Below are 11,643 nucleotides of genomic sequence, written 5' to 3' on the forward strand. Positions count from 1 at the left end.
CTTGGAGAACCTGAGAACTGGAGTCATCCCAGACTATTCAAGAAGGGCAGAGCTCATGTTAGATCAGCCACCAGGACCTGCTACTAAGAAAGTATTATAGGAGATATTCCAATCATTTCACTTTCTTAGGATGGATGGAACCTCTATATCTAATACACTGGGTTCAGGGACCTGAGGTCTGTGCAAGGCTCCGGTGGCTGCAAAGCGCGGCACGAGGGGCAGAAGTCCCCGAACCCAGCGGGGCAACGCAGCTCCAGGAGTAGCAGTAGTTTCCTCTGTTAGATATTAGCATATATCGTGATAAGTCTCCCCTCTGGTCCGCTACTACAGCGGGAAACAGGTATCATTCTGATTGGTCGAGGGGCGTACCCGATCCCTATAAAAGGGGAACCCTCCGACCACAGAGCAAGCTGGATCACTACTACTATTAATAAATGAGCTGTTAAGTCACTTCGTGTCCGCAGTCTGTCTCTCGTTGCCCAGATCTAACATTGGCGACGAGGGTGGGATTGAGAGACAGATAGGACGAAGAACGCTACCTCCAGAATCTCCGGATTGATCCAGCCCAGGAATTCGGCAGAAATTCCGGCAGCCATCTCAGATCACCGCAGCGCGGCAAATTCAAACAGAGAAGATGGCGATGCATGCTCCCCCCGCTCCTTTCGACCCAGCAAACGACGAATGGGAAGCTTTCATGATTCGTTTCGAGTGTTTCCTCGAAGCGAACGAATACACAGGGATCACCGATGCGAGGAAGAAAAACATCTTCCTCGGCTACTGCGGAAAGGAAGTCTTCAATACGGCCAGAGACCTCACCGCGCCTACTCCAATACAGGCAGTATCGTGGACGACGTTGCAACAGACCCTGCAAACTCATTACGCGCCAAAACCTTCCCGCCATGTCTGCCGCAAGGAATTCAACATGAGGACCCAGAAGGCGGGAGAATCCATCAATCAATATGTTGCAGCCCTACGAAAAGCAGCAACTCACTGCGAGTACAGGGATCTGGACGAGCACATCTTAGAGCAGCTCATCTGTGGGTTAAGAGACATTTCTTTACAAAAGAAGCTGTTGGCAAACCCGAATTTAACCCTACAGACAGCGCTAAACGAAGCAAGAGCGTCAGAGTCAGCGGAGAAATCATCGGTGACCATACAACGAGGGGCCAACGTAAACCAGCCAGCACCAAGACAAACCAGAATACACTACGAGGACACAAGCCCCGACTACGAGAATCCCGAGTTCGAGGACAGTCACCTGATGCAGAGCAGTCACTTGAGGCCTGGGGGGAGACCCGGATTCCGTTTGCCGCCCTGCGCAAGCTGCGGAGGGAACCACCCCAGGTCTACTTGTAGGTTCAGGAACGTTGTTTGTTCGCACTGCAACAAACTTGGGCACATTGCACGAGTGTGCCGGAGCGGAGTCCCTGCCTCACGGCAGCCACCCATGTACCGCCAACAGAAGCCCAACCCAGGGGCTTGGCGAAATCAAAAAGGGCGCCCAGAGAGAAATCCACAAGTGTTTACCCAGAGAGAAAATTTCCAAAGAGCTGAACGAGCGTATCCCCAGAGAGATTACTCACAAGGAGTTGAGCGAGCGTATCCCCAGAGAGAATACACACAAAGAGCTGAAAGAGCGTTCTATCAAGACGCTCAACGAGAGTATTTTCAGGATGTTGACGATGAGATAGAGTTGACCCAGAGAGAGGAGTTGCGAACGTATCTCACCACAATACATCAGGTCCGCCCTAAGCGGCCAAAAAGGCTGAAAGTCACAGTCCTCTTGGAGGGCTCACCCTGCGAGCTAGAAGTTGACACAGGATCGACCCTGACGATTATTTCATGGGCATCCATGAAACAGGCTATCCCTAGCCTCAGAAAGAGCCAACTACGCGCTCCAGACGTCCTGCTACGCGACTACCAGGGGAACCAAGTCCCCATCGTGGGCCAAGGCACATTCCACATCCGTTTCAAGGACATCGAAGCCCAGCTGCCCGTGACCATCGCCAGCGCGCCATTGCAGAACCTTCTGGGGCTTGATTGGTTTGAAGCCCTGGGGTTAGAAGTCACCGGAATCAACGCCGTGAGAAACAGCAGCGCTGAACAGATTTTTAAGGAGTTCGAGGATGTGTTCAGCCCCGGTCTTGGTAAGTATGTGGGTAAACCAATATCATTCAATTTAGACCCCAAAGTGGCGCCAATCCAACTTAAACCGAGACGAGTGCCTTTTGCACTCCGCCCAAAAATAGATAGTGGAAAAATAGATAAGTTAGTGGAACAAGGGATCCTTGAGCCGGTAGATCACGCGTGCTGGGAAACACCTATCGTGACCCCAGTCAAACCAGACGGATCAGTCCGCATCTGCGCGGACTATAAATGCACAATTAATGTCGCGCTACAACAGAGCGCATATCCTGTGCCCGTAGTACAGCACTTATTGCACTCGTTGGGGCCGGGAAAGGTTTTTGCTAAGTTAGACATGGCACAAGCTTACCAGCAACTGCCAGTTGATAGCGCCACAGCGGAGGCCCAGACTATAGTGACGCATAGAGGAGCATTCAAATGCAACCGGCTACAATTCGGCGTGAGCATTGCCCCAGGATTGTTCCAGAGCGTCATGGAACGACTTTTGCAAGGGATACCGGGAGTCGTCCCCTATTTTGACGACATCTTGGTGTCCGCTGCAAACGAGGAGCAATTAAATAAAAGAGTCAGATCTGTTTTGGCCAGAATCAGAGAAAAGGGTCTCCGCCTTAAAAAGGAAAAATGCCAAATTAACGTGCCTAGCGTAGAATTCCTGGGTTATAGAATCGATGGTCAGGGAATACACCCCACTTCAAAGAAAATCAAGGCGATCCAGGACGCCCCCACACCACGAAATCAGACCGAGTTGCAGGCCTTCCTCGGATTACTTAATTTCTACAGCGTTTTTCTGAGACAGAAGGCAACCGTTGCTGAGCCACTACACCGTCTACTCCAGAGGAACGCACCATGGAAATGGGGACGATCCGAAGCTGCAGCTTTCGCCGGGGTAAAGCGCCTGCTCACCACTGACTCACTGCTTGTCCAATACAGCCAGACCCTACCGCTGGTATTGATCTGCGACGCATCACCCTTCGGAGTTGGAGCAGTCCTCAGCCACAGGATGCCCGACGGAAAAGAAGCACCCATCGCCTTCTACTCCAGAACTCTTTCATCGGCCGAAAGGAACTACAGCCAAATGGACAGGGAAGCGCTGGCTGCCGTAGCTGGAGTAAAACGTTTCCACGAATACCTCTACGGCCGCGATTTTGAACTAATCACAGATCACAAACCGCTGTTGGGACTTTTGGCGGGAAACCGCCCCACTCCGGTCTCCCTTTCTCCACGCATGACCAGGTGGACTGTTTTCCTGGCTGCGTACTCCTACAAGTTAATTCATCGACCGGGCTCCACTCTCGGGCACGCAGATGCACTCAGCCGTTGCCCATTACCCGACATTCTGCCAGACCCCACTCCAGAAGTACCGGTATTGCTCATTGACTGTTTGGACTCTGGACCGGTTTCTTCATATGACGTTGCAAGGTTCTCCTCTAAGGACAGTTTAATAAAGCAAGTTCAAACTTGGGTTTGGAGGGGGTGGCCGAAGGGAAACGTGGGCCCGGAATTCAAAATGTTTTGGTCAAAACGGGATGAACTCTCAGTGTTACAAGGTTGTTTGTTGTGGGGGGATCGAGTTGTTATTCCGTATGTTTTACGTAGGAATGTATTAGATGCTTTACATGTGGGTCATCTGGGGATTGTTAGAATGAAGGCGTTAGCAAGAAGCTACGTGTGGTGGCCAAACATGGACAAAGAAATAGAGGAGTGGGTGGCCACTTGCGACACCTGCCAGGAATCTAGACCAGCACCCCCGGAAGCGCCCGCCACAGAATGGGAGAAACCTAAAGCACCCTGGTCGCGAATACACATCGATTTCGCAGGGCCATTCCAAGGTCAGACTTTCCTTATAGTTGTGGATGCATACTCCAAATGGCTAGAAGTAGTCCTAATGACTTCAACCACGGCAGAGGCAGTCATTAAGGTTCTACGGCGACTTTTCGCCACTCATGGCCTGCCCGACCTCCTAGTCTCCGATAACGGGCCCCAATTCACGGCCATGCAATTCGAAACGTTTTTAGCAGGTCAGGGAATTCGGCATGCCCTCGTCGCACCATTCCATCCGGCATCAAATGGACAGGCGGAGAGAATGGTGCGATTCGCAAAAGAGGCCCTAGCTAGGATGGGTCCAGGTGATTGGCAAACACGCATTGACCATTACCTCCTAATTCAGCATATTACCCCAAGGGCAACGACGGGTAAGAGCCCCGCTGAACTACTCATGGGCCACCGCCTACGGTCTCACCTGGACCGTCTTCACCCAAATTACTCTGCCACAGCGCCCCCAGACTCCACAAGCAAAATTCGGTCTTTTAGCATAGGGGATTCGGTATACGCCCACAACTATGCAGGGGGAACATTGTGGATGCCGGCAACGGTCATTGGCATCACGGGTCCACGATCGTATCTGTTGGAACTGGAAGATGGGCGGAACTGGAAAAGGCACATCGACCAACTGCGGGGTCGCCTAGCACACTCAGACCTTCGAAACGAAGGCGAGAGTTTCCTGCCTACAGAAAGTCAGCCACGCGAGAGCCCCATCACAGAAAACTACGACACCTGCGAACCAAGCTTGGAACAAGAAAACACGCACGAAGCAGAGCAACCCCGAACAACGCAGCCGAGCAGACTCCAGAACGACCTAGCAACGAAGGCACACAACCTCCCGAGCGTGAAACAGGGAAAGCACCCGATCCTGCAACCACTTCTAACCAACCCGAACTACGACGCTCCTCCCGAGCAAGACAAACACCCACATACCTAAAAGACTATGTTACCTACCGCAACGTTCCATCTAGGAGGGGAGGGGTGTTAGATATTAGCATATATCGTGATAAGTCTCCCCTCTGGTCCGCTACTACAGCGGGAAACAGGTATCATTCTGATTGGCCGAGGGGCGTACCCGATCCCTATAAAAGGGGAACCCTCCGACCACAGAGCAAGCTGGATCACTACTACTATTAATAAATGAGCTGTTAAGTCACTTTGTGTCCGCAGTCTGTCTCTCGTTGCCCAGATCTAACATCCTCCTTCCTCCGCCCAGCTCTCCGCCTCCTCCTTTGCTTAGGCTCCCCGCTGGGTTCGGGGACTTCTGCCTTTCGTGACGCGCTTTGCAGCCGCCGGACCCCTGCACAGACCTCTTCAGGGTGCTGGCTGGGCAACCTGGTTCTGGGGATTCCCTCCTCCCCAAAAGATCTCTCCAGATCTTGCGGCTTTTTCAGGGTTTTCTTTTAAAAAAACGCCTCTCTGGATGATCTTGAAAACCTGCGAGGTTGCTTTGGGAGGGGGCAGATGGGCAGCATTTCCCCCTGCCCCCCTCCCTGGGCTCCTGCAGCCTCGGAGCCTGCAGCTTTAAAGCAAGCCTTTGCACAGTAAAGAAAATCTTTTCACGAGCGTGAGAAGTTCTTAATTGCCTTTACTGTGCAAGTCGCTGCAGGCTCTGAGGCTGCAGGTGCCCAGGGACGGGGGGGGGGGGGGAATCCTGCCCGTCTGCCCCCTCCCAAAGCAACCTCGCAGGTTTTCAGGATCGTCTGCAGAGGCATTTTTTTAAACAGAAAAAGGTCTTTTTTTTTGGTGGTGGTGGTGGAGAAACCGGCTGCGCTTGGAGGAGCCGGCGGCCGGGGCGCCCTAAAGCAGCGCCAGCCAGCATGTCCCTTAAGAAGAGCCCCAAGGGCAAGGGCGGCAGTGCCACACCCACCTCTGTCCTGCCCGCCGCCCAGCAACACGCCCCCGCCGCCTCCTCCTTCTCCACAGGCGGTCCGGGCAGGGGCGCGGGCACGGCCCAGGAGGGGGCAGCCAATGGGGGGGGGGCACTACCCAGCCAGCCCTCCCTCAGCGGCACGGTGAGTTCCACGATGTTGCCTGCAAGGTGAGCGGCGGGCGCCACTTGGCCAGGGCAATGGGGCTCACCCGGCGCCTACCCAGCCACCACTCGGCGGGCGAACCAGTGGGCGGAGGGTTGCCCTGGCGTGACCGAGGCGGCACGTCTTGGGGAGGCTTGGAGGGCGTAAAGGGCGCCTGTCTTCCCTGACCGGGCTGGAGCATGGGACGGCCTTGCAACAGGCGCGTCTGCCGCTTGCAGAGCGAAGATGCGGCGCTCGGAAGCGGCGGTGGGCTTGTTTTCCAGCCGTTCCTGGCCCTGCGAAAGATCCAAAAGTGCCTGGGCTCCGGGGCATCCCGTGCTGCGCCCGCCGCCACCGCCGCTCCCAAACGGAACTGTCAGCCGCGAGCAGGTGCCTGAAGCTGCTGCTTGCAGGCATTCACGGCTACAAGTAGACTGCGCCTGTAGCGGGAAGGTGTTCGCCCCGTGAGAGCTCCTCTCCAGCCCTCGCTTTCCCAGCCATCTCCACCTCTGGCGCTGCCAGTTTGCCCCCTTGAACATCCTTACATCGGGTGGTCTTTCCCACCCAGTTGTGTTTGCCCAGCCCAGGACCTTTTTAGGAGAAAAGAATGACTCGGGAATGACTCGCACATACATTTATGTCTCAAAGGTGCTTTTTCCAAAAGGCAACTGGATTGTTTTTTTTTTCCTTGAGGAAGAAGAAGAACAAAACGTTTCACTTCTCATCCAAGAAGCTTCATCAGTTGTGATTGCAGTGTGTGTGTGTGTGTGTGTGTGTGTGTGTGTGTGTGTGTGTGTGTGTGTTGGAGAGGAAGGACAGGTACTGGTCGAGGTTGGGTGGTAGGAGAAAGATTTTGGGGGGGACGGGGGTGGTGGAATGGAAGGATTGTGGGGTGTTTTTTTTTTTTTTAGTTATCTGGTTGTTCACTCTCTCTCTCTCTGGGAGCTGTTGAAGCCACTTGGGGGTTGATCTGTGCCCTCAGGATCTCCTGAATCAAATTGTGGAATCTTCTTGGAATTGCTACAAGGGCTGCATTGTAGACTAGACATAGGTGGTGTCTTATTCCTCCCCCTCTTTCTTTAGAAAGAATGAGAGAAAGAAAGAAAGAGAGAGAGAGAGGAGAAAGGAAGGAAAGAAGGAATGGAGGGAGGGGGAGAGAAAAAAGAGAGAGAGACAAAGAGAAAGAAAGAGAAAGAAGGAAAGAGAAAGAAAGAAAGAAAGAAAGAGAACGTATTATCACAACTGAGCCAAAATTTTGGTTACTAAGCAAGAGCATCATTAAATGAGTTTCACCACATTTTCCAAGTTGGCCACTCCCACCCGGTCACATGACCACCAAGCCACTCCCACAAAACAGGCCACACCTACAGAAGAGGTTCTAAAAAAATTTGAAACCCACCACTGTCCCTTAGGCATGGGGGACTTTGGGCCAATCACCAGGAGACTCTTGAGTTCCAGGCCCACCTTAATTCTTATTGAATGGGAGTGTGAAAGTTGGAAATATTTTCTCAGATTAATGTGGGGTACCAGAATTGGGGATTCCTAGAGTGTGAGATGTCCGAGTGTCCAATATTGTGTGGTGTGATGAAAGAAAGTGAAATTGTGGGAAAACACCTGTTCCATGTGGGGCAAAGCCATAAGTCTCTGCCTTCTGCTTGTGGGAGAACCAGAGGGATTTGTATGAATCTCAGGCTGACCTTCATCTGATCCATCATAGCTTTTCTTATCTCCTTCAATTGGAATTTTCAGAGGGATTCCATTCACAATTAGGAGCCATTCATAGACCTAAACATTGATTCCCAATTGATCAGCAATCTCTGTGGTTGGAGAGCAGAAGAGCTTCCATGGGTGCCTCTTCCTAGAATCCTCAACCCCCAACCCCCACCCCCTTATTCTCCCCCTTCTTGGACCTGGATGGATATTATGCAGCATTGAAAGTTTGTGACCTGATCAATGATGGGGCTGCCTTGAGACTGGATCCCTCCAACCTCCTCCTGGGGAGAGTCTCAAGGTCCCCTTTCTCTGGGCATCTTCTCCAGCCCTTCACAGACAAGACAAGCTTGGAAGAGGAGCAGAGTAAATGCTTTAGGTACATTGTAGAGTAGAAAATTAAAGGATCTGAAAACTGCTCTTTTATTTCTCTGGTTTGCTTTATTTCCTTGCTGCCTTGGGGCTCTCTGCTCCCCCCGATGCCTCTCCTGGGGACCCCTGGGCTCCCCTTCAGCTTCTGGCTGCTCTCCTCTCCCCTCCTCTCCTGCAGGCTGTTCGGCCACTGACTGCTCAGCCCATTTGGCTGCTCGGTTCCGGCTCTCAGATCCAGCTCTGGCCAGACTCACCTGGCACACGAGGTAACAAGTCAGTCCCCCCACCTCCCTCCCTCCCTCTCTCCCCCAATCCTCCCTCCTCTCCTGGATAGACAGTTGGACACAGACTCCTTCGATGCTCTTTCTATGGAGACATTAGAAAGAAACATGTCCTCCCAATAACCGATAGGAATCCTGGCCATTCTGCTTAGCTCCAGTGGCTGCTTAAGGCCGAACAGACTCTGGTTACAGCAAAGGTGGCTTGATTCTCCGCAGCAGCACTGAGGATCCATGGGAAAGACGAGATTAATCCACCATAGCTATTTTACACAACTGGTGTAGGAAACCCTTTTGCATTTCTACTCATTTGTCTTTTAGTATTTAATGGCTATGGGCCTCACAGGTTAAGGAGTGACATTATAGTATCGTTAGGCCATGTGTAACTGACAGATTGGATGCCCAATTGAGATTTTAATGTAGATTTTATCTGTGGTTTATTATTTCATTCTAGTATTTTTAACTGGATATTCCTTGAGTGTTTTTATTTGTCCTGGTCTTTGATTGTAATAAACTTCCCTTGATTTGATGCAATTTCATTTACCAAGAAGGGGAGCTAAAATGACATATGACAAACTTGACTGTCCTCCATGTAGTGAATACTTTCCTCAGATAAAGGAACAATTCATGTGTCTTCAAGGAATTCACCAACACACTGAGGTTGCAGTTATCACATTTAAAAAAATAGGACAGAACCGACCATTAATTGCTGGACAGGAGCCTTCCACCTGTGGATTCATGGCTGTTGAGACTCTATCAGTTGTGGATAATGAATGAGAACAGCCTGCCCCAATCTGGTGGCCTCCGGATGTTCATTCATGCATCCTCGTGAGTCGTGCTTGGCAACAAATAAGGCCACCTTCCTCCGAGAAGGGGGACCCAGGTGTGTTGGCCAACACTGGAGAGGCTCCATTTGTAGACCGGAGACTGAACCTTTGATGTTGTGCCTGTTGCTGCTGCAGCCCTGGGAGACCTAGAATAAAAGGGAACCTCAACATTGGGACCAGATCCTTGGACTTTCACTTGGACCGGTAGCTCCCAGTCATTGCCCAGGCCCCTCTCCTCTTTAAGGGCCCCTCAGTTATCTGGATCCTGATGGAGAGAGCACAGAAATGGCCTCTCTGCCTTTTGGTCTCCAACCTTGGAAGGGGAAATTTGTGGGCCTGATTCCTCAAGGAAATCCTGCTGTTCCTTGCAGCTTCTGAACAGTTACTTAAAGATGTCAACTGGGCTTTGGCTATTATAACTATGGGTGTCCTTTACGGAAACTACTGCATGAAATTTTATATCTTGCATATATGAAGAATTTCTGAAGTGTGTGTGTGTGTGTGTGTCTGTCTGTCTGTCTGTCTGTCTGTCTGTCTGTCAGTGTCTTGTGGCACAATAGTCTTTTTTCTATACTTTTCTTTCTTCTTTCTACTCCAGTTTAATTCAAGAAATTTTAAAAAAATAATTAATAAATTTCAGTTGCCAAAGATGACAAACACTGGATTAAACAGTATAGGAACCCCACAATTTGGTTCCTTTGGGTTTATATCCTCATGGTTTACGTCCTCCTGTCTTGCCTGAATCCAGGCTGCCAATCATACAAGAGTGGATGGCCTCCAGGAGCCTCCTTCTCCGTTCCATCATCCGGCAGGTGCATCAACTACAATTCCAAGAAGGCCCAGGGCTGGATGGCCCATAGGTCAGAAGCATCCACGATGATGCAATCAAAGCTCTGCTGGGAATTCTGGGAGTTGTAGTTGAACCTATCTGAAACGGCCAAGCTGAGGAAAGCCACTCCAGGGGCAGATTAAGAGACCTCCTTGATCCCCTCCTGGAGATCGACTCCGTGTTTGCACCCAGGAGCTCTTTCCCCTCTCCCACTTCCTGCCTCCTTCCTCAGTTCCAGGAAAGAGGAAGAATCCCCTGCAATGAGAGATCCTGATTGGCAACTTCCAACTTGTGTGTCTTCTCCTGCCTTTGGAGAAGCCACTCAGAAGAAACCTCCAACCCTCCACAAAAGGACAACAATGAAGATGGGGTCACCCTAAAATTTGCTTAACAATAAGGTGACCAACTTTTTTACAATGAAAAGGAGGACAAAACACGTTCTATTGTCCAAAATGCTAAGGTGACCAACTTTTTTACAATGAAAAGGAGGACAAATAAAATGGAAAAAATATATTGTAAATAAAAGAAATATTTTATTCATTGCAACAATAATACACTAAAATATGATATATGCATAATAAAAACATTTGCAACATTTTATATTGTAATTATGCTTACATGCCTGTTAATTATTATTTAAATGAGTACTTTTAATGGGCACTGTTTTGCGGTGGTTCTGCTCCTACCTCTCCGACCGGACCCAATGTGTGTTGGCAGGGGAACAGAGGTAGACCCTGAGGCCGCTCACTTGTGGGGTGCCGCAGGGGTCGGTCCTCTCGCCCCTCCTGTTCAACACATATATGAAGCCGCTGGTGGAGATCATCCATGGTTTTGGGGTGGGATACCATCTGTACGCTGACGATACGCAGCTGTACATTTCCACCCCGAACCACCCCAACGAGGCCGTCGAAATGATGTCCCGGTGTTTAGAAGCCGTATGGGTCTGGATGGGAGACAACAGACTTAAACTCAACCCCTCCAAGACGGAGTGGCTGTGGCTACCGGCCCCCCGGTTCAACCAGTGGATTCCATCGCTGGCCATTGGGGGCGAGCAACTGGCCCCCGTGGAGCAGGCGCACAATCTGGGCGTCCTCCTTGATGCCCGGCTGTCTATGGATGACCATGTGGCAGCCGTGGCAAGGGGGGCGTTCCACCAGGTCCGCCTGGTGCGCCAATTGTGCCCCCTATTGGACCGGGATGCCCTTCGCACAGTCACTCATGCGCTGGTGATGTCCCGTCTGGACTACTGCAATGCTCTCTACATGGGGCTCCCCTTGAGATGCACCCGGGGACTACAGCTGGTCCAGAATGCGGCCGCGCGGGCAATTATGGGGAGTACGAGGTACTCCCATGTAACACCTCTCCTGCGCGAGCTGCACTGGCTCCCTGTGGTCTACCGGGTGCGTTTCAAGGTGTTGATTACCATCTTTAAAGCGCTCCATGGCACAGGACCTAGTTACCTGCGGGATCGCATCCTGCCCCATACATCCCTGCGACCAATTCGCTCTCACAGAGAGGGACTCCTCCGGGTGCCGTCCACCAAGCAGTGCCAGAGGGCGCCGCCCAGGAGTAGGGCCTTCTCTGTGATGGGCCCAGCCCTCTGGAATGACCTCCCCCCCGACATTAGGACAACTACCGATCTCCGC

This window comes from Natrix helvetica (assembly GCF_964273705.1).
Source record: "Natrix helvetica genome assembly, chromosome: 5".
In the NCBI taxonomy this organism is placed as follows: domain Eukaryota; kingdom Metazoa; phylum Chordata; class Lepidosauria; order Squamata; family Natricidae; genus Natrix; species Natrix helvetica.